Source organism: Rhinatrema bivittatum, chromosome 3, assembly GCF_901001135.1.
Source record: "Rhinatrema bivittatum chromosome 3, aRhiBiv1.1, whole genome shotgun sequence".
NCBI lineage: Eukaryota > Metazoa > Chordata > Amphibia > Gymnophiona > Rhinatrematidae > Rhinatrema > Rhinatrema bivittatum.
The window spans coordinates 385,206,932-385,224,253 of record NC_042617.1 but is presented as its reverse complement, the minus strand read 5'-3'; positions in this window follow the sequence as shown (position 1 = coordinate 385,224,253).

Sequence of the window (17,322 nt, the reverse complement as noted above, 5' to 3'; positions counted from 1 at the left end):
GTTTTGAAAGTGGTTGCACCCATTAGTGAAAACTGAGGTGGTGGTAGTGAAAGTGGTTTTACTGGAGCAATTCTTAGATATCCTAGAAAACCCAAACCTTACACTAAAAATGGCATTGCAAGTTATAAAATCGGGTGTACGCCGGATAGCGCACGCACATGTACACCTGCGCGCAACCTTTTAAAATCTACCCCAATATTTGCAATGTTTCTGCCTGACTGTCCTGAGAGTCAGGATTAATACCCAGAACACTTAAAGAAAGACAGAGTATTCAGAAACCTGATTGTTTTCCAAGGAAGAATGTTGTTGGGATTCTGAGTTTATAGCCCCTGCTGCAGAATCCTAAAAACATGTTGATATTGCAAGAAGTTTAAAGCAGCCTGAATACATATGTTCCTGCCAGAGAAATGTTCTAATACAGAATAATAATATGATGAAAGGAGAATCCAGAATGGAATTAGCTGTTTGGCCCTATAGCTCCATGCCTCGCCTTATCCTTTTTTAATGTTTGCCTAATTATGCTTTTACTTCCTTTTAATATGGGGAGGAGGAAGGACAAAAATGAGGATTTATCCTTAGGTGAACTCCACTCTGCTTCAGCCTTCATTTGAGATTTATCTTCTCCATAATGTTGGTTCATCAGATAGAGATGAGCTTGGAAAACATTTTCAGTTCAGTTTTTTTCATTTGGTTTGTTTGCCTCAATAAATCATTTCAGTTAGTATGGGGGCCAAAAAATTAATTTGTTTTGTGTGTGCATGTGTGCATTATTCAGCCATTCCTTTCCCTTTGAAGTCAGTAGAGAAAGCAGGCTCAAAAATTGGGATAGTTCTTCCGATGTACAAATGTAACGTCTATATGGTAATAGATGTAGTTTTCACTTTTTCCTACATCCTTTCTTTTCAGAGTTTAACTATACATTCAATAAATGTCACTGGCATTTTTCCTAATCTGAGCCTTTTAAGTACTTTGTTAAATGGTCAAGGATCAAATATGCTCATCTTTTTTTGCTCTAATCAGAACATTTTTCTCACTAGTCCATGCCTTTTTTTGTAGCCTTTAATGGCAAATTAATGTTTGTTTCCATACTCTTCAGGTTCATTTCTTGCATATCATAATCATAGTATAAAAATAATGAATTTTGTACTCTTTTTATTCAGCTTGTTTCTAGCTATATATAGTCAAGTTTGGCCAATATCTCATGTCATCTCCCCCTCCCCCATGATCCCTGTTCAGGTCACTCATTTCTCCCCTCTCACAAAACCCTCAATCACTCTGTATCCCCCCCCCCTGCCACCCCCACAAACTCATTACTCACCCCAGATCACTCCCTCACACAAACCCTTTATTTGCCCCTGTGCATTCTGCTCCACAACAAACCTTTCAATCACCCCAGTTCACTCCCTCCCCACAAAACCCTCACTTACCCCAGTCACTCCCTCCACCCCACCAAATCCCTTGCTCACTTCAGTTCACTCTTTCTGCCATTCCATGAAGTCCCCACATTGCCCAGTTCATTCAATGACCCCTCCGCATGATTCACTCATTCCCCCTCCTGTGATCTCCGTTCTGTGTGTTCATTTCCCCCCGACCCCCCACAATCCCGAGTTCACTCCCTTCCTGACCCACCCATATTCTTTCTCTCACTGGCTCCAATGACAGTTAAAAAGGCGGGGAAGGAAGGCAGCATTCTAGTGGCTCTGGCACATCCTCCCTCCTCCCCTTCTGGAACCTGACCATCATGATGTGCTTTGAACCACATGGCAAAAAGTGCCCGGTGTTGCTCGGGGTGTCTGGTCAGTAACAGATATACAGTTCAAAATCAAATAAAAATGAAAAAGATATATATTACCTTAATTTATTAAGTAAATTAACAGAAAGTATATAGGAACAGAGAGCACCTCTCTATAAACTACATTGACAGCATAATAGACACTTTCTATTGATGGCCACTGCTGGACGTTGATGGCCACTGCTGGATGCCATCCTGCAGTGGCTGAAGAAGCCTACAGGAGGGCCACCATGGATGCCATTCTGCAGTAGCCAAAGAAGGAGATGGCTGCTGTGGACCCCATCCCACGGTGGAAGAAGAAGGGACCTGGGGATGGCTGAAGAAGAGGCCCTATGTATGTGTGTATATTTGGGGAGAGCCTGTGTGTATATATGCATGTATGGGGGAGTATGTATGTGTAAGTGTGTTTATGAGTTTAGGTATGTGTGTGTGTATGTGTGCATTTGTATGTGTGTATGTGCATGTGTGTGTCTTTGTGTATATTTGTGGGAAGACCCTATGTGTATGTGTTGAAAAATCTTCAGAGGGATAGCCATGTTAGTCTGGTGTATTAAAAATGACAGGAGTCAACTGGGACCTGATAGACGAACTAATTTATTAAAGAATGTGCTTTCAAGGCAGAGTTCACTTCATCAGACGACTCCTGTCATTTTATATGTGTGTGTATGTGTGTGTGTGTGTTTGTGTGCGTGTATGTGTGAGGAATGAGTGTGTGTGTTTGGGGGGACTCTGTGTATGTGTGTGTATGTGCATGTGTATATGTGCCTATGCGTGTATGTGTGCATGTTGTGTCTGTGTGAAGGAGTTTGTGGGGTTGCCTCTGTGTGGGTATGTGTGTAGAGGATAGCCTGTGTATGTGTGTTTGTATGTCTGTGTGTTTCTGTGTGTGTGTGTCTGTGTATGTGTGTGGGGAGCCTGTGTGTGTGTATGTCTACCTGCCTGTACCTGTGCCTGTGTTGGAAGCCAGAAAGACAGAGCTTTGCAGACAGAGCATATTTTCTTTTCACTTTACACTTTCCAATGTTCCAGACACCACCTGGTAGGCACAAACAGACATAACACTATGGCCGACAAGCCATTTATATATCTTCTAGAAGATACATGACACAAAATGAAAAATATCTGTCAAATGCAACAAATCAAAAAATGGAAAAAAGACTTTGATAGAGAATCTCCCCGTCTAATACTCACTAGAATTTTACCATTGTGTGTGCATTCTTCATGTAGCAATCATTGTTGACAGGTTTTATGACAACTTTCTCATTGAATAAATATCAAAATATGAAATATAGAAAAAGAAATATGAGTCATAGAAGCAGAAACAAAAGTATCCCAAATTGTAAGCCTTAGTTCAAGAGTTTACAAAACCCTCTCTGATATCAAATTTAGAAAGGAGAAATATGAGTCTAGAAGCATAAACAAACAAACAAAAAAAAAACCCAACAAACCGTAAGCTGATTTCATCCTCTTAATATTTTAGATTTGGCATCTGCTGTTTGATGCTGTGATTGTTTTATTGTTTATATGTATTTTACTGTGCATGTTTTGGTGTAAGCTGCCTCAGGCTTTGGTGGAGGAGGCATACAAATGCAATAATGCATACATAAATAAAAATTAATACAGTTACACAAACCCCCATTTTTCTGTGTTGCTTGGTTGGGTGTAATGGCACTTTTAACCAAAAACCTGAGTCCCAAATATAGTATAGGCAGTGCAATCACACTACCAATAAAAATATTGCTTCTGCAGTTCTCCTCAGTAAGCTTGGCTCTCCCTGGAGGTAACAGTCTACTACTCCCACAACGAGTGGTTCAAGAGTCACTGGTGGGCCCCTGACTTTTATATATGTTTTAAAAATTATTTTTAACAAAATGAAAAATGCCTCATAAAACCCATCAAACAAACAATGAAAAAAAGAACCTCTAGAGAATCGCCTTTTCTAATATTCACTCGATTTTCACTGTGTGTGTAAGCTTTCTCTAGCAGTCCTTATGGAGAGGTTTCATTACAACTTTCTCATTGAATAATTATCAAAATATGAAATATAGAAAAAGAAGGAAGGAGGTCAATATATAGATATAGTCTGGCTAGGAAAGTCAGCTGGATAAACTTATCTGGCTAATTTTGGAGGTATATTCAATAGTGAAGCCCCACTATTGAATATAGTCGGCTATTTTAAAGTTAGCTGGATAGCTTTAGGATGGCTCTTGGGCCCAACCAGACTTAGGCCTGGATTCACAATTCTTCACAGAATGATGAATCCAGCGAAAATGGGGGGGGCGGGCCTGCAAAAGCCGGCAGCCTTCGCACCACGGCGGTGCGCCGGCTGCCGGCTTTCGTACCGAATAGCGCCACCATGAAAGGTGGTGCTATTCAGCGCACTACTGCCGACAATAATGTTAGTAACATTATCGCCGGCAGCGAAGCCACGGCCGACTCCACCTCCTCCCCGCCCCGACTCCTCCCCTCCCTGCCCCGACTCCTTCCCTCCCCCTAATTTGCATTATATCGCATGCGAAAAGGCCCTTTTCGCATACGATATGGCCTTATCGCGTATGTTAGGGCCCTAATGCATGTGATAAAGCTTTAGAAAATAACCCCCTTACCCAGCTAAGTCATTCAGCTATCTGAATATCGAAATTAGCCTGTTAACCTAACCAGTTAACTCAACTCCTCCCAGTTATGCCCCCGGAATGCCTCTAACGTATCCAGTTAAATTCTAGTTTTCTAACTTATTAGCTGGCTAGAATTCAGTCATATATGTGCCCAAATATTAATTTAGCTGTCAAAATTCTGAGTTAACTGGCTAAATGCTTTTGAATTTTGACCTCATGAGTCATAGAAAGATAAACAAAACTACTGCAAATTGTAAGCCCTAGTACTACATTTACAAAACCCTCCATCTTTCTATACTGCCTGGTTATTGCTATGGTGATGGTGGTAGAGGCAGTGCAATTTTTAATCAAAAAATCCAACCCCAAATATATTACAGGCAGTGCTACCAGTATTAGCTATTATATTCTTAAATGAAATAAATCAAGATAAATTGTTAGCAATGTCATTTAAATAAGCCCCAAGCAAGCTCTAAGGCACAATCTTGTTTTCAAAACTGTTTTGAGTTATACAACAAACTATAATCTGAACTAATAAAACCTACAATTAACATTGTAACATGATATAAAAAATAATCATTCCCTGAATCTTGAGAATTAAAGGGCAAATCTTCCAATTCTGACTTCTGTTAGTACTAAACAGCAAAATTTATGACTTTTGTTGTGATACGTTTCTGTAATGCAGCTACAGTTAAAGCCATTAACTTCTTGGCCTTTGAGTGGATTTTTATCTTCATACAACAGAGGAAAAGAGGGGAGGCAGATCTGTTCTGTCAGAAAGCAAGTTCAAAATTGTCTTTACAGATTTAAGGCACTGGAGAAAAATAATGTTTATTGTTTTTGGACCAGTAAAAGTGAGCAGATACTTAGCTTATCTTTTCTTGGCTGTTAACTAATAGAGATTACATTTTGCTCTATGTCAGGGTTTGGTTGAGATTGTGATTAATCAAGGTCTTTAACTTTTTATCTAAGATCAATTAAAAACAGGAACAGTTTTATATTACATAGAGGTCTTGGAGACACATCAGGTAAAATTAGACAATCATCAGTAAATACATCTATTAAATAAGTTTATATATAAAGGTAATGCATTACTATTTTAGAAAATAATATTTTCTGTAACTGCCAAGACTTTGGCCAAGAAATGATAGAAATAAAAATAAAGGTTTAAACCATGTTTTCCTATTACTAGCATGTCCACAAACAATGTTTAAATACTAAGATGGTAATTTTCAAACAGCTGCCATATGTTGCACACACAGGGCCTTGGCAAGTTATTATGCTGGGAGGCCTTGGCCACCTGTAGCGCTGGGATGAGTAGAGTGTGCCCTTGGACCTCGGTGAACGAGGAGAGGAGCTCCAAGGAAGTGCCGAGGCAGGTGAGATGGAACCTCATCTGGGCGGAGACTGGAAGCCTAGACCCCTGACGACCTGCGCAGCCTCAGGGAGGCCAACCATGAAAGCTTGCTCTCTGAGTAGCCCTCCAACCACTCCAAGCCCTTTTGTACGTGCCGCTTGCTAATGGCCAAGGCGGCAGACTAGATATGAGACAGAGGTGGACGAGGATATCTGACAAGCATGGACACTGGAGACAGAGGTGCTGGAGGAGACAAAGACTCAGGAGCAGAAGAAGACAAAGACAAGTTAAAACTCAGCGAGAAGGTAACCGGGCAAGGCTCAAAGCAGCACCACCTTGGACTGAGCTTCGGGAATCCAGTATGATCGATGCACCTAACAGCTCATTTGAATGAAGACGGAACTTCCGACCCAGCACAGAAGATGCAACTGAAGGTCTACCAAAGTTGGACTGAGGATGGCCCGCTTGGAGAACACATCCGGAACCAGGACATCCGAGGATGACGAGGATATCAGGACTGGCTAAAACATCAGGCCTCCATGGCGGAGACTCAGGAGATCCTCTTCGGACTTCCAGGACACTCAACGAAGGGCAGCGAGGAAGAGCGAGGCAAGGACAACAGCGGACTCTGGACCATGGAAGGAAACTGACGAAGAATCATGGAGAAGCCTCGGCCCCAACAGATGAAGATATTCCACCAAGCGCCCTACACACCCCAGCAGGGGTGCTAAGAGAAATTAGGGAAGCTAACCAAATTGGTAGTGCGGTAATAATGGAAGACTTCAGTTACCCCAATATTGTCTGGGTAAATTTATCATCGGGACACACTAGAGAGATAAAGTTCCTGGATGGAATAAATGATAGCTTTATGGAGACATTGGCTTAGGAACCAATGAGATAGGGAGCAATTTTAGATCTAATTCTCAGTGGAGCACAGGATTTGGTGAGAGAGGTAACGGTGGTGGGGCCGCTTGGCATAAGAGATCATAATATGATCAAATTTGAATTAATGACTGGAAGAGGGACAGTAAGCAAATCCACGGCTCTTGTGCTAAACTTTCAAAAGGGAAACTTTGATAAAATGAGAAAAATAGTTAGAAAAAAACTGAAAGGAGCAAATAAAAAAGTAAAAAGTGTGCAAGAGGCATAGTCATTGTTAAAAAATACCATCCTAGAAGCACAGACCAGATGTATTTCACACATTAAGAAAGGTGGAAAGAAGGCAAAATGATTACCGGCATGTTTAAAAGGGGAGGTGAAAGAAGCTATTTTAGCCAAAAGATCTTCATTCAAAAATTGGAAGAAGGATCCAACATAGGAAAATAGGAAAATGTATAAACGTTGGCAAGTTAAATGTAAGACATTAATTAGACAGGCTAAGAGAGAATTTGAAAAGAAGTTGGCCATAGAAGCAAAAACTCACAGTAAAAATGTGTTTAAATATATCTGAAGCAGAAAGTCTGTGAGGGAGTCAGTTGGACCGTTAGAGATCGAGGGGTTAAAGGGGCACTTAGAGAAGATAAGGCCATTGCGGAAAGATTCAATTATTTCTTTGCTTTGGTGTTTACTGAAGATGATGTTGGGGAGGTACCAGTACTGGAGAAGGTTCTCATGGGTAATGATTCAGATGGACTGAACCAAATCACGGTGAACCTAGAAGACGTGGTAGACCTGATTGACAAACTGAAGAGTAGTAAATCACCTAGACCAGATTGTATACATCCCAGAGTTCTGAAGGAACTAAAAAATGAAATTTCAGACCTGTTAGTAAAAATTTTTAACCTGTCATTAAAATCATCCATTGTACCTGAAGACTGGAGGATAGCTAATATAACCCCCATATTTAAAAAGGGCTCCAGGGGTGATCCGGGAAACTATAGACTGGTTAGCCTGACTTCAGTGCCAGGAAAAATAGTGGAAAGTGTTCTAAATATCAAAATCACAGAACATATAAAAAGACATGGCTTAATGGAACAAAGTCAGCATAACTTTACCCAAGGCAAGTCTTGCCTCACAAATCTGCTTCACTTTTTTGAAGGAGTTAATAAACATGGATAAAGGTGAACCAGTAGATGTGGTGTACTTGGATTTTCAGAAGGCGTTTGACAAAGTTCCTCATGAGAGGCTTCTAGGAAAAGTAAAAAGTGATGGGATAGGTGGCGATGTCCTTTCTTGGATTACAAACTGGCTAAAAGACAGGAAACAGAGATTAGGATTAAATGGACAATTTTCTCAGTGGAAGTTAGTGGGCAGTGGAGTGCCTCAGAGATCTGTATTGGGACCCTTACTTTTCAATATATTTATAAATGATCTGGAAAGAAATACGACAAGTGAAGTAATCAAATTTGCAGATGATACAAAATTGTTCAGAGTAGTTAAATCACAAGCAGATTGTGATAAACTGCAGGAAGACCTTGTGAGACTAGAAAATTGGTCATCAAAATGGCATATGAAATGTAATGTGGATAAGGTAAGGTGATACATATAGGGAAAAATAACCCATGCTATAGTTACACAATGTTAGGTTCCATATTAGGTACTACTACCCAAGAAAGAGATATAAGCGTCATAGTGGATAACACATTGAAATCGTCAGTTCAGTGTGCTGCAGCAGTCAAAAAAGTAAACAGAATGTTGGGAATTATTAGAAAAGGAATGGTGAATAAAACAGAAAATGTTATAATGCCTCTGTATCGCTCCATGATGAGACCGCACCTTGTATACTGTGTACGATTCTGGTCGCCGCATCTCAAAAAAGATATATTTGCGATGGAGAAGGTACAGAGAAGGGCTACCAAAATTAAAAGGGGAATGGAACAGCTCCCCTATGAGGAAAGACTAAAGAGGTTAGGACTTTTCAGCTTAGAGAAGAGACGGCTGAGGGGGGATATGATAGAGGTGTTTAAAATCATGAAAGGTCTAGAATGTGTAAATGTGAATCGGTTATTTACTCTTTCAGATAATAGAAAGACTAGGGGGCACACCATGAAGTTAGCATGTGGCACATTTAAAACTAATCGGAGAAAGTTCTTTTTCACTCAACGCACAATTAAACTCTTGAAATTGTTGCCAGAGGACGTGATTAGTTCCGTTAGTATAGCTGTGTATAATAAAGGATTGGATAAGTTTTGGAGGAGAAGTCCATTACCTGCTATTAATTAAGTTGACATAGAAAATAACCACTGCTATTACTAGCAACGGTAACATGGAATAGACTTAATTTTTGGGTACTTGCCAGGTTCTTATGGCCTGGATTGGCCACTGTTGGAAACAGGATGCTGGGCTTGATGGACCCTTGGTCTGACCCAGTATGGCATGTTCTTATGTTCTTATGTTCTTACAGGACCACTGCGCACCCTACACAACCGAGCCGGGCTGGTCACAGACCACGCAGGGATGGGAAAGCGCAGAGCTGTGGCAGATGTCTTGGATGACAGGAACATCAGGATCATGGACGAAGAGGAACATCAGGTACATGTACGAAGAGGACATCTGGAACATAGAAGACATCAGGAACATCTGGCGGATGCTGGGACAAGACGACGGACCTCCAGTGAAGAAACCAGGAACATACAACAACGAGGGATCCCACAAAGAACATAGACGCCAGGCAGGAGCAGATGCAGAGAGTCCTAAGGAGGACTAGCCCCTAGCGAAGGCGACACTGTAATGAAGACAGGGCTCTTATATGAGGCTGAAGAAGGAGATGTCCAGGGAAGAGTTCCAGGTGGGGCCCAGGGCATATCTAACTGCATGCCCTTTAAATCAGGAAGGAAGGGGCAGGATCCTGGACAGCGGCATCTCTGCCGTTGCATTCAGGAGGAGGAACGGGCTGCAGACAGGCCCCAAAGTGGGAGGCGGCTTCCTGTCACACGAGGAGGTGGAATGAATGGCAGGGTCCTGCCACTGAGGAGCAGGCTTCCAGGCCTGCCGAGGAACGGCATCAGCCACGGCCCTGTGCTGCGGAGAGGAGTCAGACTGTGGCCTCTGGCCAGCCATGGGAGCGGCAAAGACGGCGGCCTCCGGACCACAAGGTAAGCACCTGCTTGCGGCTAGGCCCCCGAGTAGGAGTGCAACACCATAAACGAAATACTGCGGATACTTATTACCTTCAGACTTTAGTCAGAATTTTCAAAGCGGATTTATGTACATAAATCTGCTTTGAAAATTTGCAGGTGTACACAGAAATCCCTTATGCCATACATGCAGAATGTTACACCTGCTTGAGAGGAAGTGTAACTTCATGCATGTGGATATACATCCATACTTTTGAAAATCAAAATTTCCCTTAGAAATCCCTGTTCTAACTCCATCCCCCAGACCACTTATTTAGTATAATTGTAAAAATACTTGTGAAAGCTTATTCTATACATACTGATACATGTAGACCTACTGTGCTATTTTCAAAGAGCCACTTACATGCATAAAACTTCACAACAGTACCTTTGAAAATTAACTCCAAAGTTTGCAACATTTATATCCCCAATCAATCATCATTGCTGTGAGGAAAGTTTTATGCTGTATGTCTTGAAAACTGTAGGAGCCCCAACAAAGCCCATCATTTTTAAAATAACACTTTTTTATTGAATTTATAGTAGCATCTCTACATAGATCTAAATATCCCTAGTGACCAGAAGAGTAGTGCAGCCACAGATATAAACTTTTCTGTCCATTCTTAACTTTTAAATGATGCTTCTATAAAGAGACTGAGGAATGATGTGTATTGTGTAATAGGGATGTGCAGAGGCAAAATGTTGTTTTGGTTTGTTCATTCATTTTGTAGGTCACCTTCATTTGTTCCAATAATTTCAAATGAAAAAAAAGTTAAATTTATTTTATTTGTTTCCCATTAAAGTTAATGTAGGAAGAACACAGACTATTTTGAGCTTCAAAATTGGGGTTTTGTAATACATTCTAATGAAAATGCTGGGTAGACAACATCAGAAGAAGGAAGAGAAGCACAAGGCACCAACTGTGGCACCATGGCACCAAAGACTGTATGAATAGCCTAAGGCATTGTAAAGGGGTAAAAGGGGCCTAGCAGTTGCAGAGGTTGTCCAAGGCACTGTCAGAGGATAAGAGCAGCAGCAAGAATGTCAAGAGTACCTCAAGACTTTGAAAGAGGGCACTGATAACAGTGGCATGAACCCCCAAAGGCAGCATAAGAATGGCAAAGGGGCACCAAGAGTGGCATGAACATCCAAAGGTACCATAAAGGAGGAACAAAGCAACAAAGGTACAGAAAAAAAACACCAGGAACTAACATAAGGACAAAGCAGGAATGAAGATCCCAAAGTACCGTAAGAGGTGCAAAGCAGCCAATCACATTGGTAAGAACATCCCAAGGAGAAGAGTCTGGGGTATGGCAGAAAGGCAGAGTGGTAGAAAGACCCCCAAGGTGTAAAGTATGGGTATGGCAGCAAGGCTAAGTAGCAGAAATGCCCCCAAGATGTATTATAAGGAACTTATCAGCAAGGCAGACTGACCACAAAACCCCCAAGTTATAGAGTCTGGGATATGACAGCAAATCAGAGTGGCAGCAAAACCCCAAGATGTAAGGTTTAGGGAGTTACAGCAAGGCTGGGTGGCAGCAAGACCCAAAAGGTATAGAGTCTGGGGTATGGAAGCCAGACTGAGTGTCAGCAAAACCTGCAACATGGTTTATCAGGGGCATGGCAGCTATGTAGTGTGCAACAATACCCCTAAGATGTAGCATCATGGGCATGGTAGCAAGCTAGAGTGGCAGCAAGAACTCAGAGATGTAGCATCAGAGCATGGCAGCAAGGCAGACTGGCCACAACACCCCCAAGGCAGTACATCTGGGCATGGCAGAGAGGCAGCAAGACCCCCAAGATATATTATCAAGGGTTGTGCAGCAAAGTGGCAGCAAGGCTCCTAATGTGATACATCAGGGTCATGTCAAAGCAAAGTGGAGTGGCAAAATAATCTCCAAGGTGTGGAGTACATGTAATCATGAATAGCACAACAACATCAAAACTCCTAAGGTATAGAATATAGAGAATTGCAAACAGCGCAAAGGCATAAAAATCCCAAAGGCATAAAATACGGAAAATGTAAACATCACAAAGGCATAAAAACCCCCAAGATGTAGAGTGCAGGGAATCACAAACAATGCAAAGTTCTAGACTGGCCTAAACAGCGAGGTATAAAATCAGAAAAGAGGTGGAGTAGGAGAAGAAACTTGTACTTTTTTCTTTTTTCACATTTTTAATTTTTAGAAAAACACCTCAGTATAACTCAGAAAGAAGCAGGGTGGAAAAGCTAGGTTGGTATTATTTAGGATTACAACAAAACTGTAAGGTGAAGAACCAGAAAAGAGGTGGGGTAGGAGGATAAAGATGTTTTTTTTTCTTTGTTCACATTTCTATTTTCAGGAAAAACACCCCATTTTAACAAGAAAGAAGTAGGATGGGAAAAATAGGTTGGGATCCAAATAGCAAACAACTCATAGACATCACACTCCTCAAAGTGGTACATTATTGGCAGGGCAACTAGATATAGTGGCAGTAAGACTCCCAAGGTGATACATCAAAGGTGTTGCAGCAAGATATCGAACGTGGTATATCAAGAGCATGGCATTCTAAGCAGAGTGGCTTGAAGACCTCCAAAATATTTCCATTCATCTTACCACTCACATTGAAATTCTGTAAAATTCAGCAAAGGCAGATTGATTTTCAAAAAGATCAGATTTTCTATCAATTCTGTTCCCAGCCTTGAACTATGAGGGCTCAGAATGTCCCCTGCCAATGTGAAGACATGTTTGCTAGACACTCTTGTCAGTTGGCAGCAAATACCATGCTGAACTACCTTGCCCATATCAGGTCAGATCATTGACTTGTGTGTCCAATATGGCGGCACATCTGTATCCATGTTTTTGATGGGCTCTGTTAGATAGTATGTCACAGAAATTTCTTCTAGCATCTCTTTTGCTGAGATAGGGTAAGGGTGTGTCTTGCCAGCTGTTTTAACTATGTCCGGTTCCAAGAGAGATAATTCTCTAAGGGCAATGTGGCTTTGGCATATTGAAGTTGGGGAAAAAATGCTAGCTGAAAGAGTATTGCCCTTTATTGTATTACTCTCTAGGGTGTCCATTCTTTCCTACACTGTATCCTCACTGTGCCTCTGCCTCTGATGCTTCTGTTCATGCACTCTAGCTGTCGATGTCTCCTTCATTATGTGAAACACTGAAACTGGAGGGTAAGACTTCCTTTCACCCATGGATCACAAAGTATAGCATATACATTTATATTCTTTTTTGTCAAATAGTTCATCTCACTTAAATCTGTTGGTACAAGGAATACACAAAGTGCAACACATTTGCTTCTTATTCCTCTTTCTTATGGAAACCCTCTAACTTTTTTTCCCAAAATATTTACTATAAGGATGACCCCACCCAGAGTGACACTTCTGGAACTCAGATCTTCAATGGTATCCTTGAAGAGCATCAGGATTTGTACAAGCTGCCTCATCACTATGCATTCATGAAGCCCCAGAGAACATTCCAAATCTGTCTCTGTTTCCAGAGACAGATCATGAAGGAATGTCTGCCTCTTCTCCACTAACTACTGCATCATCAGATAGGTGGAATTCCAATGGGTGCAAACATCTTGAATCAGAATTATATGAGTCATCCCAGATTCTTCCTGCATATCATGCAGAAGCTGCCCCCTATTCATTAGAGATGTGAATCGTGTCCTCGATCGTCTTAACGATCGATTTTGGCTGGGAGGGGGAGGGAATCGTATTGTTGCCGTTTGGGGGGGTAAAATATCGTGAAAAATCGTGAAAAATCGTGAAAAATCGAAAAAACGTAAAATCGCAAAACCGGCACATTAAAACCCCCTAAAACCCACCCCCGACCCTTTAAATTAAATCCCCCACCCTCCCGAACCTCCCCCCAATGACTTAAATAACCTGCGGGTCCAGCGGCGGTCCGGAACGGCAGCGGTCCGGAACGGGCTCCTGCTACTGAATCTTGTTGTCTTCAGCCGGCGCCATTTTCCAAAATGGCGCCGAAAAATGGCGGCGGCCATAGACGAACACGATTGGACGGCAGGAGGTCCTTCCGGACCCCCGCTGGACTTTTGGCAAGTCTTGTGGGGGTCAGGAGGCCCCCCCCCAAGCTGGCCAAAAGTTCCTGGAGGTCCAGCGGGGGTCAGGGAGCGATTTCCCGCCGCGAATCGTTTTCGTACGGAAAATGGCGCCGGCCATACGCGTATGGCCGGCGCCGGAACCCTCGCTGAACGACCTCCTGCAGTCGATCTCCTGCCGGCGCCATTTTCCGTACGAAAACGATTCGCAGCGGGAAATCGCTCCCTGACCCCTGCTGGACCTCCAGGAACTTTTGGCCAGCTTGGGGGGGGGCCTCCTGACCCCCACAAGACTTGCCAAAAGTCCAGCGGGGGTCCGGAAGGACCTCCTGCCGTCCAATCGTGTTCGTCTATGGCCGCCGCCATTTTTCGGCGCCATTTTGGAAAATGGCGCCGGCTGAAGACAACAAGATTCAGTAGCAGGAGCCCGTTCCGGACCGCTGCCGTTCCGGACCGCCGCTGGACCCGCAGGTTATTTAAGTCATTTGGGGGGGGTTCGGGAGGGGGGGGGATTTAATTTAAAGGGTCGGGGGTGGGTTTTAGGGGGTTTTAGTGTGCCGGCTCACGATTCTAACGATTTATAACGATAAATCGTTAGAATCTCTATTGTATTGTGTTCCATAACGGTTTAAGATGATATTAAAATTATCGGACGATAATTTTAATCGTCCTAAAATGATTCACATCCCTACTATTCATACTTCAATGGAAATGCCCTGCTATTCTCCTACACCTCTCTATTATGTACTTAAGGACTGATGTCCCATTATCTTTGGTCCCTAGTCCCAGGCCATCCCTCGCTGCCAGATGTAGCAAGTGTGCAAAGCAACAGATCTCTTAAAAACCTCCCTCTTCCATTGCCCTTATCAAATTTGCACCACTGTCTGTCACAAACAAACCTACATGAAGACTCCTGTCTATCTGGTCTAGCTGCCAACCCTCAAGAATCATATCTATGATAGAAGAAAATTGCACAAGGTATTTTATTTATTTATGTATCTATTTATTTATTTATTTGTCGATGCTTCTTATATACTGTTCAACTCAGATACCACTGCTGTCCGGAGAGGTGAACAACATAACAACAACATAACAAGTAAAATTACAATAAAACCTCATAATAAATATAAAATTAAGATTTATAAACACTTCCCAAACCACCACTAATACCCATTGCTGAACTGCCTTACAGGAATATAAGGCCCCATCTTATACATCTTCTCAACTAATCATGATTGTTTGACTCTTATTATGTCCTAATTAACTAGAAATAACAAAAATTTCCAATTCTTTTTGAACATCAAGTAGTTGGACTCTAGTATGTCATCCAATGGTGCTGAATTCCACAGCTCTGAGCCACCCCATATCTATTAGGAACCAAATCTGACTTCCATGCAGGTTTTTGCTGTTCTTTAGAAATGTAAGTACACTTTTGATGGAGATGCAAGAAAACAGTTTACTAATGTTGATACAGATCCATCTGTAATTATTTGACTTAGTGGCATCCCCAATGCTGTAGATTAGCATAATTAACCATTCTGACCAAGTCCCATGAAAATGACCAAAATGTAGAATCAAGATCAATAATTTTACTAGTGCTTCCTTGATTGGTATACTGCTGAATTTAGGAATCTTATTTATTACCCTATCAGGGTGACATGCTTTCATGAGAATAAATACCAGGAGGCATACCTTGTTTTCCTTTCATTAAACTTTAGAACAAATTGTGGACTTGCTTCATTAAGGCTTTTCTCCCATTCTATGACTAAGCAGCTGAAGAGTCAATATTCAAAAGATTTATGCGAGGACCCCACTGTATCAAAATATCCAAATGGGTCCTGGAGATTTTCCCCTCCCTCCTCCCTTCCTCCTAATCATAAAAGGGTAATCTAGCAGGGTATTTACTAGGGATGTGCAAATGTTTTTCCCAAATTAGGCAATGTCAACAAAATTGCCTAATTCGGAATGGTTCGGGAGAATCGAAAAACAATTGATTTCTTTCCCAAATTTCGGAAAAAAATATTTTTTTAGTTAGTGCGCACTAACATGAGTTAGTGCGTGCTAACTCCCGTTAGTGCTTGCTAACTCCCGATAGTGCACACAACTGCCAGATTAGTGTACACTATCGGGAGTTAGCACGCACTAACTCCCGATAGTGCGCACTAACCCGAAAATTGGGGCCCCCCCCCAAAAAAACCCGAACCACAGAAAAAACTAAATTCCCCCAGGAGGGGCCCAAAACAAAGCCAGACATGACATTTTTACCCAAAGCGCATCTCTCGTATTTACAGGCAGCAGACCAACAGGAAAGAAAAATGTCATGGGGACTTTTTAAGTTAATTTTTCCATTGTCAGGACATGGGAGGAAAAGCAGGGTGTAACTGGTGTATTTTCTAAAATCTTTTCGTGTTTGGGAACATCAGGATAGAAGGTGGGTGGGGAACCAGTGTATTTTCTTAACATTTTTTCAAGTGAGGAGACATCAGAAAGGATAGCATGGGCAGAAGAGTATAATTGGAACATAAAGAAAAACAATCTTTTCAAATGCAAGTACAATCCTTACTGTGAATTCCTACTCTGACACACTAATAAAAGTGAAGTCTCTTAAAGACCTCCGCAGATCTTGTGGTCATCAATAAGAGTCTGTTGCCTATCTGAGAATTAGTTGTAAAGCAAGCAAGCAGAAACATATAGGGAAGCCATCTTCAAAGCTAATTGGCTTCTGAATAAAAGTCTGTGGGGGAACTCCACAGACTTTTGAAAAAGGAAAGTGGCCTACCCATTTTGCTGTACTGTAGATTGAAAGTTGATCGTATTTGTTTAACCAGTATCATAAGTGAATAGGTTTCACTGATAAAGAATTTATTTCCATTGCTGTGTTTATCATTGAGGTAACAATCAAAAACTCTGCGATCATCTAAAAATCCTTATAAGGAAAAGTGTAAAAGCAGCCAATGTGCAAAAGAAAATAAACCACCACACCTCTAGTTATCAGAGAACCATTAAGGACGCACTAACTTGAAAATGACCATCATAATAGGCATCATCAATAGTGTGACCACTTTACTGCTCTGCCTTATATTTAATCAATGGCGAAAATGTCCCACAATAAACTGATATACAAATTTGTTTGGGTTTTTTTTTTGTTGCAAGTAAAAATTGGCATTCACACTACTTCAATAATTTGTAGGGAATTTAACACATCACATTTAAACTTATCTGGAAAATTGTTGTATATCCAATCTCATATGTTCTCTTCCAAAATGTTTCATAGTTATTGTGATGTTGCGCATTGGCAGTGATAACTGCAGTGGATATCTGGTGGGAAAAGAGATGGGGGTAAGAGAGAATGTATGTGTTGAATGGATGGGAGTAGAAAAAGAGAAGGTGCTGAGTTGTCAGGGTGGCGAGATAGTGCAAGGTGGATGACAGTCAGGTGGAGAAAGAAAA